The sequence below is a fragment of the Gymnoscopelus braueri genome (assembly GCF_963280865.1).
Source record: "Gymnoscopelus braueri genome assembly, chromosome: 11".
Classification (NCBI taxonomy): Eukaryota; Metazoa; Chordata; class Actinopteri; order Myctophiformes; family Myctophidae; genus Gymnoscopelus; species Gymnoscopelus braueri.
The window spans coordinates 48,222,507-48,242,979 of NC_137613.1; positions in this window are offsets into that span (position 1 = coordinate 48,222,507).

The following is a 20,473-nucleotide window of genomic DNA, read 5'->3' on the forward strand; positions in this document are numbered from 1 at the left end:
ACCATTTTATATGGTCTGCAGCTTCCTTCCTAAAATGTATTATTTATGGCCTGTATAGTCGTGAGAAATTCATACATTGAGTGTTTTGAAACCTAGGCAGATTTCTCATTAGAATTTGTAGATTCATAGTTGTTTTTTCCTTATGTTAATTCATTTTCAAAATCATTTTCTTCCGCCGTTTTTGCAGTTCTGGCCTAACCGTGTGGTCACTTTTTACGAAACTCTGCAATATGGTAGAGGGCTATGCCAAACGGCGAAGACCCGAAACTCAAAACCGTTGGCCAAAGGGTGGCGCTGTAGCACTCAATTGAAAATGCCAACTTCGAACAGGTACAACTCATGCCCTGTTTGACCTACAGCCATTAAACTTTGATACACACATGCGTCTCCTCATGCCTAACAACTTTCACGCTCTGACTTTTGACCTCTGACCTTTAGATCTCCCACCATTTTGAATTATATGAAAAGCAGTTAAAATCTATCTCCTCCTGGGATTTTTGAGCAATCTGCACGAAACTTTTTATACATGAACTTTGGACCAATATCTAGAATCCCACTTCAAGAGAAGTTTGTAAGTTAAATAATGTAGCTTTTAAGAGCCAATGAATATTGCAGTTTTATGAAAATTATTCATCTGCCCCTAACACATACATGCAGACTCACATTTGTTTGAAACTTTGCAATAATGTAGAGGGTCATTCCAAGTATCACTGAAATCAATCTTACTCCAATTGGTCAAAGGGGGGCGCTATAGCAATTTTTTGAACATGCAAACTTTAAACATGCAAAAGTCATGCCTCGTTTGGCCGACAGCCGTGAAACTTGCTTACACATATGTGCCTTGACTGATGAGGAACACATCTATCACTTTGACCAGTGAGCTCCGCCCTCAGATTTTACGCCATATTGAGCAGTTTGAAAAACAAGGATTTCTGAGCAATTTGCGTGAAACTGTGTCAAATGTTTGAGCTCCTTTTTCACCAGTTCAGGTCTGTTGGTCCAATGGCTTGACTGCTTAATCATCTGCCTTGAAACCACGGGGTCGCTGGTTCAAATCTCACCTCATGCAGACTTCATTATAATTGCATTGCACACAACATGACTGTATCAATGAATACATGTGCAATTGTTAAAGATATCGTTAAATGCTTATTTGAGAGTAGTTATTTTCAATGTATGACGTACTTCATTCCCCCTTTTGTTTTGTTTTGTTGGATTCTGATTTCTCACTGACCAAGTCTGTGGATTGAATAGCTCAGTCAGTAAAATGTTAGCCTCTTGTTCAGAAGGTCCCTGGTTCAAACCCCACTCCCTGCAGGTTATATTTAAATTGCATTGTACAAAACATGACTCTGATAATGTGCATTTTTTTTTAAATAACATGAAATGCTTTTTTGAGAGTAGTTGTTTTTTATGTATAATGAATTGCATTTTTATAGCGCTTTTCCAAGTGCTCAAAGCGCTTTACAATGGTTCATTCATTCATACAGGTGGGGGACATTGGGAACATACTTGGGGGACTTGTGAAAATAGTCGATCTACAATCTCACAACTTTTCAGATAGCAACGCGTTGTGAGCTTGTAGATCGACTATTTTCACTAGTTTCCATTCCGAGGAGACAAAAAAAAAACTTTATTGGTAAATGTTTTGTGAACTAGAGTAGTTAGCGAAACAGAGGCTTGGTTCATAACAGACGGAAAAACCTATAGATATCAGCAGACACCATCAGGCAGCCTGTGAATCCATAGGTCGCTGGTTCGATCCCTGTCCCCAACAATGTGTTGAAGTGATCATCATTTGGAGTTCTTAGTTTTACAAATAGTGTTTCTTGAGGTTAGATCGTTGTTTTACTGAGGTTAAGGTTAGTGAGGGTGGGTATAGAAAAGAGTCATCTAGTCAGCAACCTTCCCCCTATTCCCATGGATTGGATCCACCCCTCTCACCTGCTCTCACTCATCACCAATCACACCTGTCTTCACTCACAACTCATTAGTGGCCTGGTGGCTTTTTTTTTAAATAATGTTTTGTTTTTCAAATATTTAACTTTAAGCGCCCAATGCCACGCTATTGGCCATGGCCATTTAAAGGGTAGCAACATTAACAAACAAATGAGTCTATACCTGTAACAATGCTCTATACACCGGGGAACCAGATTACTCATATGCAGTATTGCCTTTGCCAGGATTTGATACCATGGCCTTCCAGTTCAGAGTCAAGAGCTCTTCCAACTGAGCTACCCAGACACAAGACACAATATACATTGACATTTGATGAACGTGCAACTTTTACACTACAGATTTTTTTTACATCACTCTCCGATTTAATCAAAAAATCTAAGCTGTGTGATATATACATTTTGAGTTAATACCATTAATATCAACCCATGTCCCTCTGCACTCTAGAAATTAGTGCGCCTGGTGATACCTAGCCTGTCAGTCATTGGCTCCTCAATGGTGCTGAAAAGTGTACATGTACATTTACTCAAGTACCAATACAAGTGCTTACAAAGCACAGTACAATTTTGAGGTACTTTTACTTTACTTTCCATTTGTGTTACTTCTACTCTACTACAATTACAGCATATGACAGCTTTAGTTACTTGTTACTTTGCAGATGTAATTATTAATACAACACCGACAGTAACCACATACAGCCGATCTACAATGTGACGCGTTATGAGCTTGTATGTATATAATAAGCAACCCATGCTGTATGATAACTTACCACATGAAATCCAATTCTGTCTATCCAATGGCTCAGTCAGTACACTGTCTACCCGCAAGTCTGTAGGTCCCTGGTTCAAACCCCAATTTAACCAGTCCAAATATAATTTACTGAACAAAAATCATGACTTTGTTAATTAATGCAAGTTCAGTTCTTCTCTCTCTCTCACTGCCTCTCTTTCTCTCTCTCTCTATCTCTCTCTCTCTGCCTCTCTCTCTCTCTCCCTCTCTCTCTCTAACTGCCGCTCTCTCTCTCACTCTCTCTCACTCACTCTCTCTCTCTCTTTCTCTCTGCCTGCCTCTTCCTGCCTCTGCCTTTTCCCTCAAACCCGCTTATTGCTGCTTGCAGCTATATTTATTATTATTATTATTATTGTTATTATTATTATTATTATTATTATTATTATTATTATTATTATTATTATTATTACCCTTATTATTATTACTACTACTTTCGTAGAGACTTTTTCATACGTGATTACATTTGACTATACTGCCATTTGAACAAACGACTTTAGTAGTAATACACTTCAGCAGCACACAAACACCACAGGTACAATACTGAAGGATTTACAGCCATTGAGGCCATATTTTCAAATAGGAAAAAAGATGTGACATTGTCATCAATTCACTGCCTGGGAACCCTGATCCTACATACTTATAGATTTCTTCCCACCTATCATGTGGTAGCCTGAGGCTACGAGCTCAATCCATGGTCTTGAAGGGCGGACCCAAACACAGCCGCCTGGATTTGTGCGTGGCTTCCGATTGCTTCACCAATCTATGTCCCCGCCTCCCCTCCCCTCCCCCCCTCGGCCTGTGCAGGGAGCACGCTGACGTCACCTAATTTAGAGCGACGCCCCTCTGCACTCTGATTGGTTAGGAGATAACAAGGTCCAAGACCATCGTTCCTGCATCGCTCCCCCAGGCTTTTTTTCTTTTGTAACAAAAAAAAAAGCCTGGGTTTCCGAGGCTAATCATGTGGTGCTTACACACGCACGCGTGTGCGCGTGTGCACACACACACACACACACACACACACACACACACACACACACACACACACACACACACACACACACACACACACACACACACACACACACACACACACACACACACACACACACACTTCCAATGGACCCTTCGCTAAACCCCACCCCAAAAGCGATTGTCCAATGCCAGCTTAGCAACCGTTGTTAGCCTGGCATAGGTCTGGCAAGCTTTCGTCACCTGCCATAGCTGTCAATGTTATTTCGCCCGCACACACACAATCATTTGCAACATAATAGCAAGAATATAGGAATACCACGATAACGCAATGGTGACTATGAACCACGTACCCAAACCCGTTGGAGGCTGCTTTTCCCAATTAAGCTGAAATCTGCACTTAAACGGCAAATAACAATGGTCCATTGTGTGACCTATAGTGTAGGTGTTAAGCGACGTGCGCGTCACGTCATTAAAATACAGTGCAAGCACTTCCCAAATGAGCATAGCAACACTGGGTGTCAATAATAGGCTACTAATCACCGTAATCGTAACAAAATTCAGAATCACAGCGCTGCTTGTTTCGGATTCCGCACGTTAAAGTATATTCATTCATTTGTTAGTCTATTTATTAACTGCTACTGTAGTCTTACCCTGCGGTACATGAAAACCCCTGTTACAGTCATGGATCAACTTCAACCTGGTGTTTGCACTTTCTCCATTTACGGTCCGTACATATATATAAACGTTCAGATTTCAAATATAAATTGCTTACCCTATGGCCACGGATGTTAAAATGATGCACGGGACTCTCAAAAGTACCCGTATATTCTGTATTGTTAAATTAAAAGCATTTTAATCCGATCGGTGGCCATTTTCTCATAGAGTTATAACGTATCAGAGTGTGCAATACACCTACCAACCAATAGGGTCGCTTCAGTGGTGGGTTCTACCGTCAGATGCTGTGTACGTCGTACACCTTGAGATTTTTTTTCGTCGCCACCGTACACCTTCAAAAACTGTTCAAAACAGCGTATCTGAGACGCTGATACGCTCTGATACGCTAACTGACGGCGCTGACTGACTGGCGTTAACGTGCACTGTGCTGCTCAGGCAGCAAAGCGAGAGAGAGTAAAAAAAAATGATTCCGCGAAATGAATGGGGGCGAGTGTGTTTTGGGGCGAGCGTTCCAGTTACCACCGGAACGCTCGCCCCAAAACACACTCGCCCCCATTCATTTCGCGGACAGAGGCCGCCGGATTAGACCCGGGGCGAGTGTGTTTAGGGACGAGTCTTCTGTGATTTCATTCACCAGCCAGTGTTGCCAGATTTTGCGAGAGAAATAAGCAACCAGTTCTATGAAAACAAGCCCAAAAGAAGCAACTTAGGCCACATGAGCACTTAAAACCTACGCTATTTTTTTAAGCAAGCCTAAGCAAGTACACTTTAGAAACATGCAATATTTTTGTGGGCCACACACGCATTTTTTTACATTTAATTAATTATAGACGCGCGCATGCCGTGCGTGTGGGAGGCAGGGAATAATCATAGTATACCTTCAAAAAAAAACTAGAACACACCACTGGGTCGCTTAGTTGAAAGCATATGGAGAAAATGGCCACCGATCAGATTAAAATGCTTTTTATTGAACAATACGGATGATACCTGTACTTTTGAGAGCCCGTACATAAATGTAACATCCGTAGCCATGGGATAAGCACTTTATGTTTGAAATATGAACGTTTCTGTAGATGTACGGGCTATAAATGGAGAAAGTGAAAACACCAGGTTGAATTTCATCCATGACGGTCGAGACAGACGACCGTCGTGTATCCATGGCTATTACTCCCTCTAACTTTTCCCGTGTTTTTAGTTTATTGAAATAATGTCATGCACATTTGTCCAGTGCATAGCCTACTGCAGGCCTTGTTGACTAGATTTAGAATAGATTTTGAAGCTATTGCTGCTGAAATGATCGATTATTTTTAAGGGGAAAAGCCGTCATTTAACATGCAAGTCAATGGGTGAGAAGCAGAGATTGCCAGGCGCTGCCAGGCCTGGGTGTGACTAACTTCGCACCACCAGTCACAGAGTGGAGTGGGTGGGGCTTAGCGAAGGGTCCATTGACAGTGCAGCAGGTTTGAACAAGTATTGCCATTCCTAAAAAAAATGCCTGGAACTTGAGGGTGGAGGACTACACAGACTGCCAGGATCTTTTCTGTGTTTCAAACTGTAGTTCCTCTCACAGTAAACTGTTTTCACTCAGTTAACAAACCAGGCTTTTGTAAGAAGTTTTGTACTTTCTAACAGCAACTATAACAAACTTAGCATGGTAAACCCCCTTCCCTCCGGAAATCTCATTTGCATTTTGAAATAAATTACAAATGAGATTTCCGGAGGGAGGGTTTACCAGGCTATAACAAACTACCTTATGGGTCCATTTTGACACTCTGGATTTTAGTGCATAGGGGTGTGTGTGTGTGTGTGTGTGTGTGTGTGTGTGTGTGTGTGTGTGTGTGTGTGTGTGTGTGTGTGTGTGTGTGTGTGTGTGTGTGTGTGTGTGTGTGTGTGTGTGTGTGTGTGTGTGTGTGTGTAGGAACAAGGAATAGTGAGGAATAGTGTATACATAAGATATAAGATATGATACAACTGTTATTTTTACTTTAGATTTGGTCTGGAAAGTGGCAGCACATTAGATCAGGGACACAAGCACCGGCCACTGGCTGGAGAGCCAAACATTACAACTTTTCCAACCGGCTACTTTTTTCCTGCCCTTTTCTCTGTTTTTATGAATGAAAGATTTACTTTTATTCACTGCTTACAATTTACAGTTAAAATTTAGGCATTTAGCAGACGCTCTTATCCAGAGCAAGTGTGACATCGGAATAAGCAGAGTAAGCATGCTCTAGTCCAGTGGTTCTCAACCAGTGGTCCTTGGGGGGTACCAGGGGGTCCCCAGCAAAACAAGTTAACAATCATTATTTTTTTCCCATTTAAATGTTCTATCCCACGATTTTGTAACCCATTTTTTCACCCAGTGCCAATTGTCTATGTAATCCTGGGTGCTACACTCCCTCTGCCAGCCTAGGGAGAGCCTAGAGCCGAGCTCATGCCTCCTTCAATGCATGAGAGCTATAGCAAGCCGCTTCTTATCACCTGACAGGGGGAGGTTCCCTGGTTGGACGTAGCGCGGGGAAGGAACACGTTATTCCAAGCAGTTCCTTTCCCCTCCATCAGGCGCCCTGGCTGACCAGAGGGAGCCAGTATAGAGACCAGGATTACTGCATGTTTTTGTGAGGGTACCTACCCTAGGGAACACGGGGAGAACATGCAAACTCCACACAGAAAAGGCCCTTTCGCCAACCCCACCTAGGGTATGGGCACTGATGACGCGGAGGAGAGAACACGTCCCCAGCGCCCACAGCGTCCCCGGCGGGAATCGAACCCAGGACCTTTTAGCTGTGAGGTGACAGCGCTACCGACTGCAGGCGCCACCGTGCCCCCCGTCAAATCATTTTAACCACTTAGCTTTGGCTATTAAAAAATAGCAGATATATAAGCTCATAGCGTGGCACCGAGTGCCGCACTATGAGCTTGTAGATCTGCTATTTTTGAAAAATCTTGAAAATGTGTGCATATCTTTCAATATATGTATTTTTTAAAGCGATTTTTTTTTACTCAAATCTTTGCTTCTAGGGGTCCCTGGCACAAAACATTTTCAGATGGGGGTCCGTGGCCAAATATATATCAATTTAAGGGTCCTTGGCATGAAAAAGGTTGAAAACCACTGCTCTAGTCAATAAAAAACAAGATAAATGGACACATAAATAGTGCAGATAGAACAGTGTAATGTCTCAAAGAAACAAGGATGCCAGGTAAACAACTTGCGTCTAAATAACATATCTAAATCACATTCTTAACATTTGTGGTTAAGAACATGAGAAGTGACCACTGACCAATATATATCTGCATAGTAAAACTAACATCAATTGTAAGGAAAGTAGCATGAAGGGATACAAGGAGAGTGAAGGGCTAAGGTGAAGTCTGAAGAGGTGAGTAGCCTAAGTCCTCAGACTACGGAATTACAATTGGGAGTTAGTCTGCAGGTCTAACTGCAATGGGGAGTTTATTCCACGCGATATAAGTTTGGGAGCCAGGAAGGAGAAGAGTCTAGGTAGGACATGTGGAGTGTTGTCCGGGGTGTTTGACAGAAGGCTCACACAGCAGCTTGTTTGTTTACGTGTAAATAGCCAATCTACAAACAAAATACAAAATATTTTGAGATGGGGGGGTCTGTGGACAAATACAGTACATATCATTTTGGGTGGTCCTTCAAATGAAAAAAAATTGAGAACCACTGATATTATGGCAACATACGTTTTTCACAAAAAAAAATAAAGTTTGAAGAATCCCCCAGAAGCAAAGATTTGAGTTAAAAATGTTCGCTTTAAAAAACATATGCATTCAAAGATTTGAACAAATGTTCACGATTTTTCAACAACAAAAGAATAGCAGATCCACAAGCTATGAGCTTGTAGATCTTTGAGTGTGTTATGTGATCTGTGACTTGAGTGTGTTATCACAGCATGATAGCAAACCAAAAGACACGTATGAGGCTTGAAGTAAAAGGAGGTCGCCCATCACCACGGACACTTGGGTTCATTTCCCGGGCAGAGATGCCTCCGTTTTGGCCGAGGGGAGATGTGCAAGACTACAGTCACTTCCTTGTTTACGTTTTGTAGCGGCGCCGTCTGCAATTCGCAGACAGTATGAATGCTCCAAAAACGTTGTGAGACATATTTTGTGTGTTTGTGTATTGGAGGAGGCTCATGTCAGTAACTGTTAAGCACATCGAGGATCACTGACGCCAGTGAGACGGCCTCTAGAGATGAGGTCAATACACTGGCGCTGTGGTGTCGGGAGAACAACCTAGCTCTCAACGTGGGAAAGACCAAGGAGCTAATTGTTGTTGACTTCAGGAGGCCAAGGAGGGAGCACACGCCAATCCACATCGATGGAGTTGCAGTGGAGAGAGTCAGTGGGTTTAAATTCCTTGGCATACAGTACACATAGACGACGACCTTAAGTGGAACACTCACACCACTCATGTGGTGAAAAAGGCACAACAACGCCTGTACTGCTTACGGCGCCTGAAGAAGTTCAGGGTCAGCCCCCGTATCCTGAAGTCCTTCTACAACTGCACCATCGAGAGCATCCTGACGGGTGGATTCATCGTATGGTACGGGAGCTGCACTGTCCTTCAACAGAAGGCACTACAGAGAGTAGTGCGGTCAGCCCAGCGTATAGTCGGAGGTGAGCTTCCCTCCCTCCAGGGAATATACGAGAGGCGATGCGTGGCCAAGGCTGAACGGATTGTTGGGGACGTCCACCATCCCAGCCACAGCCTGTTCAGGCCAGCACTGCGGCCGCGGCCAGGCAAGCGGTATCTCAGCCTTACTAGCCACACACAAGACTATGGAGTACTTTCTTCTTGGCCACCATAAGACTTTTGAACACACACTGAACACTACATGGCCCGGACTATATGGCCATATGTCTGTGGCTAATGTGTTAGATCTATGACAATGCAGTTTGCACATGAGCTTTTTGCACTTAGGTAGTTTAACTTTAGATCTTATACATGTTTTTGGGCGGTGAAACCGCTCCTATAAGTGAGGTTTGGAAAAATGTACAAATATCCTGCGCTGTGAAACCGCCCCTATAAGTGAGGTTTGGAAATGTGTACAATTATCCTGCACCGTGATTGGCCAATCACAATCTATTCAGGACTGTGATTGGCCAGTGTCACATGACACATGTGCATAGCCCTATATAAGAAACCATAACTTGAAAAAAACCATAAAGTGTTTTTTTTCAAGTTATGGTTTCGTCCATCATAAAGAGTGTTTCAATAAATGTATTTATCTTTTGTACATGATTGGTTGACTCCATTCAGTATTGTGATTAGCTAGCAAGACACCGCCCACTTCACACAGGGTGTGATTTGTATTAAAGGGGAAATCCACCCATTTTCAATATTTAACTATGTCATTAATATAGCATAAAGGAGTTGTGTGGAAATAAGAAAAAATTTAAAAAAAAATTAACATTGCAAAAAAATTTAACATTGCAAAAAAATTAACATTGCAAATTACACCATGATGAGTCATCACAGTGTAATTTGCAATGTTAATTTTTTTGCAATGTTAAATTTTTTTGCAATGTTAATTTTTTTTTAATTTTTTTCTTATTTCCACACAACTCCTTTATGCTATATTAATGACATAGTTAAATATTGAAAATGGGTGGATTTCCCCTTTAAGCAGCTTAGTTTCTAACATAACACTTTGACATTGAGTCTGAATGTGGAATTATTGAGACTGTAGCTGCTGTGTTGATTTTTTAGAGCACAATGAATTTCACGTGCCTTTTACTTGTAAATGGTATTGTTGACAATAAAGTTGAACCTTGAACCTTGATTCTTAATTTTTTGCTATCGGTTATGTCTGTAAAATTCACTGTTTTTAAATAAAAACATCAGTTTTAAACCCCATACGTTGTTGAGCGGAGTCTCTCAGGGCTCTATACTAGTGTCTTTTTCTTTAAATATCGGCGCTGAAAAATAGCCGATCGACAAGCTCACTTGTGAACTTGTCGATAGGCTATTTTCTGTGATAGTTTTCCCAGAATATGTATGCAGCGGTTTACGTGGTTAATATGCTCATTCAAAACATTCAATGAGTCCAGCTCCTGATATATCAAGCAGGAAACAGAGGCTACTACTGCGCAGCACAATGGAACCAGTCAAGACACACTTTTCCACCATTATCTGTAATGGTGATGTTTCCCTGTATGTATCTACGTAGCAGTGTAACAGAGAAGCCATTAACCATATCAAAGGACTGGATAGTGGCAGACTTGGCAGTATCTAAAACAGAGTGTCATAGCAATTATAGGGAAAACAATTTCATTTCATTTGAATTTATCTATTTCAATTATGGTTTACATGATCAATTTTTTTTTTTTTTTTTTTACATATTCCATAAATGAAAAGGAGCAGGAAGAAGATCAATCTTATTTATACCTGCCCCAGATGCCCCTTTCTACCATTAAAATCATCAAATAATATCCTACCAACCAGTACATCACCTAACCTGACTCTGCCAGAAGGAAGAAGCTTGCGTCACTACATCTCCATGATTCATCAGAATCGAGAAAATAGTACGAGAAAATAACACAAACAAGAAAAAAATAAAAATTTAACCAAAACAAAAAAAACAATGAACAAAACAAAAACAACAAAAAATTAAAATAACCTTCCAATTCATACTTTATAATTTTTCCCCTTTTGAACTTTCTTAAACTGAAACATTGTTGTACAACTCTTCAACAAATTCCATAACTTTATACCTGTAACCTGTACACATTTGTTTTAATGTTGTCTGAGCAAACAGATGTTTTAAATCATATCTTCTTCAATGGTCCTCCTCCTCTGAGCTCAACTCAAATAACTTCTGTAACTGTTTGCCACTTTGGCTTTTACATGTGCTATATACTTTTTCCATGTCAATTGTACATGTAAAAGAGGAACTATTTTCTTGTACATATTTCTTATGTTTCATACCAGTAACCTGTAAGCTGATCGTATGACGTTCTGTATAGTCTAGTGTATATCTGTCTGCCTCTTATATGTCATTATGATTTGTGTGCATGGGAACTCATTTTAAACAAGCTTAGTGCTTTCATGAGTTATCCAGTTTAGTAGACCTTGTATTGTGAATTGTACTTCCATCCATGTACTGTTTCTCATGTCTTACTAAATAAAGTACATCAATCAATCAATCAATCAATCAATCAATCAAAATACACTCATACATTCTGTCTGTCTGCACTGCTACCACAGAATGCGAATCACTTTAATTTCCCAGTCACTAAAACACGTGAGAAAGGGAGAGCCGAGGCTTTGTTTTTTGGTTACAGGTCTGCAGTTGTGGTAATTGCAAGTTGTCTATGAGAGAGAATTTCATCCCCTCAAAGTCATAACTGAGGCTCGTAGGAACATGCACAGTGCAAATTTACTGATCACAGAGCCTGTAGCCTGACAAGTCCTTACAAAAACACACTTTGTCTACAACGTGTTTTCACAATTGCTCAGTCAGTCCATATAAAAAGGACTGGATTGATATTCCATATGTACGTAGTGTGTGTGTGTGTGTGTGTGTGTGTGTGTGTGTGTGTATGTGTGTGTGTGTGTGTGTGTGTGTGTGTGTGTGTGTGTGTGTGTGTGTGTGTGTGTGTGTGTGTGTGGGTGGGTGTGGGTGTGAGTGTGAGTGTGTGCTGAGTTGTCTGTGCTGAGATCATTTTGATAAATTCACTATATGACTAGGTAATGTATTGCATTAAAAATCGTTAAAGATAAAAACTATTGATTAACTATGAACTAATCATAGTCTGTTTGGCTCAAACCGCTTCCGCCTAACAATCTGTACACTGGAAGCACTGAAAATGCTGTGATGTTCCGCCCCCGCCCCCGCCCCCGCCCCACTTCTGTGTCATCTTTACCGTTGTGTAAATAAATCCTACTGTAACTCAAATTAGTCGAAGCCTCTCTAGCTTGCTGCTTATCAAAAATGGAACATAAAACATATATTTTAAGAATATTTTAGAATATATTTGATGACAAACATACGTTTTGCGAGGTGCAAATACAAACACTGTGGCCTTTGAATATTGTGGAAGAGTTGTCTGGCTTGAGAGACTAGAGGAACAAGGAATAGAGTATAGTGTAGATAGATAGATAGAGAAGATGAGTTAACATCATTTAAAACTATTGATTATTAAGGTAGTGGAGGAGCAAGGAATAGTGAGGAATAGAGTATAGTGTAGATACATAAGATAAGATAAAACTAGCGTGCATGCGTGCGTGCGTGCGTGCGTGCGTGCGTGCGTGCGTGCGTGCGTACGTACGTGCGTGTGTGCGTGCGTGCGTGTGTGCGTCGTGCGTGTGCATGTGCGTGTGTGTGTGTGTGTGTGTGTGTAAATAAAATAAAAATGGTAGACCAATAGACCCTATGCATTCTTAGGATTTATTTGAAAGCCTGGTGATGTGAGGTTGACGGGGGTCACCTTACATCTGGGGTTATCTGCCCCAGGTGAGCGTCAGAGCGTGTCTGTATATGTTTAAAACTCAGAAGACCAGACTAAGGAATGTGGTTGATCCTGCAGTCTGTCTGTCCGTCTGTCTGTCCATCTGTCCGTCTGTCTGTCTGTATGTATGTCTGTCTGTCCCACACACATTCTCTCTCTCTCTCTCTCTCTCTCTCTCTCTCTCTCTCTCTCTCTCTCTCTCTCTCTCTCTCTCTCTCTCTCTTTATGCTTTAACCTCTTAAGCGAGAGTCTGTTTACTGGGTGTATGCTGTGGTAACAGTGCCAGTGAAGACTTAACCACAAGAACAAGGACGTTGCTGGTTACTGCCCAGCTGAAAAGAGGACCTTACAGAGAAGGCAGAGGAATAAGATACCACATGCAGGGTGGGAGCCAACCAAGTAAGGGCAAGTGACAGATACTGTACATGCAAGCTGAATGACGAGCTATCATTTCAGATAGATGTTTGTGAGTCCATGTCAAATGAATGATAATAAATATAAAGTCTTTATATAGTAGGGAGTTTCTGAGTGAAACAAAAAAAATAAGAGAAAGAATAAATATGATTATGATTCAATGTCTTTAATTTGTAGTGGTTAATTTTAATTAACACATTTAATACATTAATACATTTATCGGCAATATTATAATTAACGTCACATGCGTGTTTGCTGATGGGCTACATGCACCCAACTGATGATAATAACACCTTGTTACGTTCTTACATTCTTTATCACAGATGCAATCTGTTCCTTTAGTTAACTAGTGCTTGCTTTAGTTGCTTGTATAATATCCATGGCCCATACGAGCTAGTTCGGGTCCCTGTGTTTTATTATCGTCAATTGGGTCCGGCTTGGTTCAGATTCTATCACCTCGGAACCTTGGTTCTGTTTATCAGAACATCCGAGCAACACCTGTACTCAGTGTGGTCAGGAGGAGAGCAGACAGCTGTGCGAAGTTTGATTTGTGCTTCGCCGTATGACGGTGTTGTTGCGAATCGAAAATAGCAGACATACAAGCTCACTACGCGGCACGTTGCGACGTGTTGTGAGCTTGTAGCTCTGATATTTTCAACGCGCGACACCACCTTACGACGAATAGGCTGTTATAACTGCAGCGCACAGCAGCAGCAGCAGCCGCAGGCTATCGGGACGGGAATGAACCGCCACTGACATTGTCAGATCATGAATGATAAATGACATTTGTAAAGCATTAATACAACATTAAGCATTTGTAAACACAGTTATAATTTTATTCCCATTGATAACTACTATCTGTGAATTATAACAAATCTTTTTCACAAAATAATGTATTGGCAAATTACCAATATCATTTGTAAGTCATAGCCTATTGGTCTCAACATTTGTCACATTCAACCCTGGACTTCACTGACTGTAGGTAGGGGTCACATTAATCACATTAGATTCACAGATTAGAGATTTTATGAATTTTCTCCAGTTATTTTCATTCAAATGAAATGTGATCGAACTTGCACTAATAATGACTTACAATTTAAAATATAGTATTTCTTAAATATTAATAATTATAGCTTGTAGATTGGCTATTTTCACCATTTAAATTTGTTTTTAAATAATGATTAAAAAAAAAATATCACCCAACAGCGACAATATATAGTATATATATATGGTTGGTTCTACAGTATATGAGTCAGTTTTAGCAGATTTCATTAATTGGCTCCTATTGTTACGCTCCTCAGCTCTTGGACCTTGAATGCCCTTATAAGGTCTTGGACTTATTCGGACTATTCTGTTTTATCGTTCCAATTGTATTTCTGTTATTCTGTTGCTAACTTTTGCCTTGGTGTTCTGTATCTTATTTTGTAGTATGTTCTGTGCCATCCTGTAGTTCTGTACCATAGACTGTAAAAAGAATGGACAATGGGAACGTGACGTCACCCATTGGTTTCTACAGACCGTAAATGAAGCCGATTGTTGAGGAACGTGCAATCCGCCATCTTTAATATATACAGTTGGGCATGGCGGAACTCAAACGCTATTGCTTGAGACCAGACATGTGACCAGGGAACCGGAAAACAACCCCCAAAGAATGCTATTGGTTGGGTAGCTTGTCAATCAAGAGCGGGGCGGGGAATGAATGCTATTGGTTGTGTAGGTCGTCAATCAAATCATCCCGCCCCTCCTGGAGCATAGCCTACTTTAGCGTCAATTTTAGAATAAATGGGACCATAGTTTAGCAAAACGCATATCATGATGATTGAAAGGAGACTTTAAACTAGTGACTGGAAGCATATAGTATTTATGACAATTTTTATTAAGGTAAGAAAATCTAGTCTAAAGTTTGTCCAAAAACCCATCCGCTTACAATGAGAGAATATTCTTTCTGACACCTGCAGCCACCTACTGGCCATTTATATGAACTGTCTCTTCCTTATCGGCCTCATTGTAAATGCCCAAGCCTTGGCCCTTGTTCTGTACCCATCTGGTCTCACCTCCCTGTAATTATTGTAACCCTAGTCACCTGCGTTGTGTTTGCTCGTTGCCTGTTATCCTGTGCTGAGTTTACTTTGAGTTCACCTGTGTGTTGTTAGTCCCCTGTCTATATATATTCCCCTGTTTGTTCAGTCCCTTGTCAGGTCGTAGTTTAGTGTCAGTGAGTTATGTACTGTGTTTTGGCTACAAGCTTTTCTGTATTTTGAGTCCTTGCTTTACCTGCCCCATTTTATGGGAAGTTTAAGTTTGTTGATTAACCTCCTGAACTTTGATTCCTGCCGTTTGTCGTACTGCTTTTGGGTCCTCTGAATTCGCACCCTGACGACTGCCTATGAATTTCATGGGCCTGGGTAGGTCAACCTGGCCTGGCCCGGATTTGCTATTGATCAAACATCGGGGCACATCGGTCCGTACTGAATTCTCTCTCTTTGTGAAAGGGTGAAATCAGCATGGGCAGGGCAGAGTGCAGTCAGGGGGCACTACGGCCACAGTGGACATTGAAATAGAGTGCAAGAACATACCAAATGAGCATTGCATGCCTGATTGTAACTTTATTTTCTATTTTTATTTAGATTATAGTGTTGTAAATTTGATGTAATGTTTGTTAAAATGTTTGTCTGACTAGCTTTTGGCAAAAGCTAATGGGGATCCTAATAAACAATAAACAATAAACTAAAATGTCAGCTTGATATACAATGAGCCTTATATTAGCTAACACTGTCTAAATATTTCAAGTGCATTCTGTAACATTTATTGAATATGGACACAGTCTGCCAAAAATAAGGCTAATTTGGGAGAAATGGTGAGGTTTACAGTATGTAAACTATACAGCCTATGGACTAATGTAGTAACAGTGGTATGGTATTTTTTTTAAGAAGCAAAAACTTTCAAACAATCTTTAAAAACATGATAAATATTGTCAAAATAGATGATGGACATCTTTCAGGGTAAAAAGATAAATCATTTTGTATACATGTGGGGGCCCAATAGTCTTCACCATTGCCATATAGTCCTAAAGTACAGTTTTTAAACATTTTGATAGCTTTAACATTTTGTAGATGCTTGTCTCATTTGTAAGGCTTTAAATGGGCTTGCACCTCTACTGAGCCTGTTCATTGGGTGAAGGGAGAGTGGTGGCAGCAGGGCATCAGGGGCAGGCAGAGGGGACTGTATTGTAGACGTATGTTTGGTCAAACAGTCGTCTCTGTTACATTCTCCCATCACTGGAATAGTCTTCCTACCAAATTAAGAGAGCACCAATTATTTGATAGTAACATGCCCAAATTGGAATTGATTATTAATCTCTTTTTTATTTATAATTTTTCTTTACATTTGATTCAATTGATTAGTTCCTAAACTCCTTACTCGTCACCCAGGTGGGACACCGACCTCTAACCCCTCCAGGCGGAGTGACAGCATCCAATCAGATCATCTGGATGACGACCTCTTGGACCAACTGCAGGAGGAGGACAGGTGTGACATCTTCACCCAGGGGACAGTTAATCAATTAACTACAGTTCTCATTTGCATTTTGTGCATACCTTTTCATAACAGAATAATTTGTCCTCTTTTGTGCAGAGTGCCTGAAGGAACACTGATGGCCATTAGAATATGAGGTTTTTGGGTGCAATCCCAATTTTGGAGAGTTCTAGACCTTGCATTACTGATGTCTTGAAATCTATTTAAAACAAACAAACTCACACACACACACACACACACACACACACACACACACACACACACACACACACACACACACACACACACACACACACACACACACACACACACACACCATTTAACTATAATTATGCAATGAACAAGCAAACAAGTAAATATGAAATGCTCACATAAACTAAACATAAGCCCCAATCAAAACATTTCAAACATAGCTGATCTACAAGCTTTGTTGTGATCATTTAGAAGTGCTCTTTAATGAATTTTGAAATGTTTAAAGGTAAAACATCGGGGGTTACATGTCGGCTTTCCGACATGTCGCCTTTCCGACGGTTACTAACCCTATACCTAACCCTAACCGCACACGGAAGCCACGTAGTCGGAGTAGTGGGATGTCGGAATTATGAGCGCAAACCAACATCGGGACACATCAATGTCGTAAAAAAGTCAAATAACAGCAGATATATTGGCCAAACCGATATATCGGTCAGGCTTGACTTTTCTCAAGTATGCAGCTAATAGGCGGGGAGGTAAGATTGTACATGTTTCTCATGAACCTGGGCTGTGTGATCTTCTAGGCTTGAGGGGCTGGGCGCCACCAACGTCCAAAGCGAGGACGACCATCACTCCCCGAAGTGGCAGCAGCTGGTGGCCCGAGAAGTTCTGGCTGGTCTTACGCCTCATGAAATACAGAGGCAGGATGTCATTAATGGTGAGGAGAAGTGTTTTTGTTGAGAAAGACATGCAACGGCATGATGTTAGCTGAGAGTCACAAATGATGTTTATGTTAACGCGTTAACCGCACTATAAGCTTTATGGGTCATTATGATCCCTTTGCGTATGTAAATTTTAATTTAAAACTACATATTTTCAGTCCAAAACCATTCCTTTTTGATTTTAAAAACATTTTAAAATAGTGAAAATAGCTGATCTACCAGTTGACAACGTGTCGCATCGTGACAGGTTAAATTGTAGATCTGCTATTTTCACTACCTTTGTGCGACACTCTTGTGTGATGAAGTAGGGCATTATTTACGAAACAAAAATATAAAAAATGAAACTCCAGACTGAGCTGGGAATGTCCTTTTCAGGATAAAAAAAAAATACACACAATACAAATTGTATCGCAACGTGTTATGAGCTTACATACATAAAGATACGTTAAAATATGGAGATGAGAGGTTTCTGCCCGACAACAACGATTTGTAAATATTTGGGTGTGCCCGTGTCTCTAGAGCTCTTCAACACAGAACATGCCCACGTGCGCAAGCTGAGAGACTTCTTCCAGAAGCTCTCCAAAGAGAATACCCTGCCTCCTGCTGACATGCTGAAACTGAGAGTTGTAGACAAGGTCTTCTTGCACAATTCCTCTAAAGAGGCCACCCTGCCTCCTACTGACATCGAGAACATCTTCACCAACCTGGACGAGATTCAGCAGCTCCATGGTGAGACGCATGCACACACGCACACAATCCATCGACATTTCAGTAGAAGAAAAGGAAAGAATATGTGGAAAAAGTAAATGTACATGTCCTAGGTTGCCAAAGATAAACGCAAGTAGATTGCACCTATAGCCTCGCTCTGGGATGGTATGGAGGAGCCTGCGGCTGGTATTTAATGACTTTGGTCATAAACGCTTCCTCTAAGTTAGTCAAAGGTACAGGCTACTTCAAGAATGGAAACTGATTTGGAGCCTTCATTGACAACAACAACTGGTGTATTAGCAGAGAGATGTGCAAAGATTTCAGGATTTTCAGTACAGAGTTGAAAGATGGAAGGTTTGACACAGGAATGTTTGTACATTCTCACTGACAGTGTACAGTGTTTAGATATGTCCTTTGTTTTGAGAACTATTCTGTCGTGGCGTGCTATGTAAAGCCCTTTATAGGCATAGCAGCCATTCAGAATGTGTGACATGGTTTCTGTAACAAGCCCTGTGGTGTGATGCAAACAATGAGGTACATGGGCGGAGGGAAACCAGAGGGAAAGGTTGAGTCTGGTGGGAAGGATCTGTAACCTGGCTTTTACTGTAAAGGTGATAATGTCCTCATTGAGAGCAGTGTTCCTTAGAAATTAATGGGAAACAGAGTGATCAGCAGAAGAAAAACAAGCAAGTTTTTCCTGAAGTTTAAGTCCAGTCCAGTGTTGTTGTTGCTGTTACTGTAGCTTCATAGTTAAAGGTAGAGAGCATCTGTCGATAAAGTCTAACCTAGATGTGAACTCGGACAAGATGATGTTAACTTATTCCTTCCATTCTCCTGCAATGTTGAATTTATGCCCGAGATAGGTGCATGTCTCATGAAGGGAGAACTCATATAGGTTTTGTGGCTATTCTGAAATCAGGGCATGTATCGTTTTTTGAGTGGTACCATCGATTTCCTCCACTCCTCCTCTCATACAGAACAGACAATTTTATGTCCTTTACTTCCAGGCCTGACCACTCTAGAAATAAATCTGTTCTGGAGAGCATGTTTTTAATTAGGCTTACTCTCTCTGCCCTGGAAGCCAACTGGACATCATCTGTGTAGCCGTGTACTGGGTTAGGGGACATCTCACCGTGGGGGACACACAGACATACTGTAACCACTTTAAACATTGGTTGATGGCAATTATAAAGTTAACTGCACTCCATGGGCAGCCAGTCTTAATGCCTGTCTGAAGTTGAATAGGTTGAGTCCAGGGGTGGGCTGCTGGTGGAGCCCACCGGAGCGCCGCTCCACTAGCTCTGAAGCTGCACGCATGCGTTCCCCTCATGCACGCGCCCGCGAGGGAGCCTTCAACGCGTGTTGACGGCGCCTCAACACCTAGAACAATAGCCCTCTACCTGGCTGCTTTGCAAAACATTAAGCTACTCGAGAAAAGCTATGGGATTGAATGTGTTACTGTACATTCCTCTCACAATGAGAGACAATTGGTCTCTGCACTGCAGAGACTAATGGGGATCCTAATAAACAATAAAATAAAATGTCAGCTTGATATACAATGAGCCTTAGCTAACACTGTCTGTTTTAAAACTACTGAAAGCAAAGTGATGTTGTCATCTTCTATCTTCAAAAACAAAAAGTAATTCAAGTAAAGACAAGTTGTCTGATTATTTTAAGTACTTATGTGTGGGTGAGTCTATGTAAAGGGCTTTTATATAAAACTAAAAGGAAAATAAAATAATTAATTAATTGAAACAAAAATAAAAAAACAATTTAACAATGCAACCAAATAATAAGAAATATTATTACATTAACAATCACTGTTGAATACAGTATTTCAACTAGCACTGAGCTGAGTGGCTATGTGCACATGCGTGCGTGCATATGCACGTGCATGTGCGCGTGCATGTGACGTCATTAAAATAGAGCTCCACTAGCTCAAAAATCCACAGCACACTACTGGTTGAGTCTGTTTTCCACAAATCACTTGGATGAAGGACACACTGTAAATGTCTTTCACTATGTCAATGTGCACTTGAGGT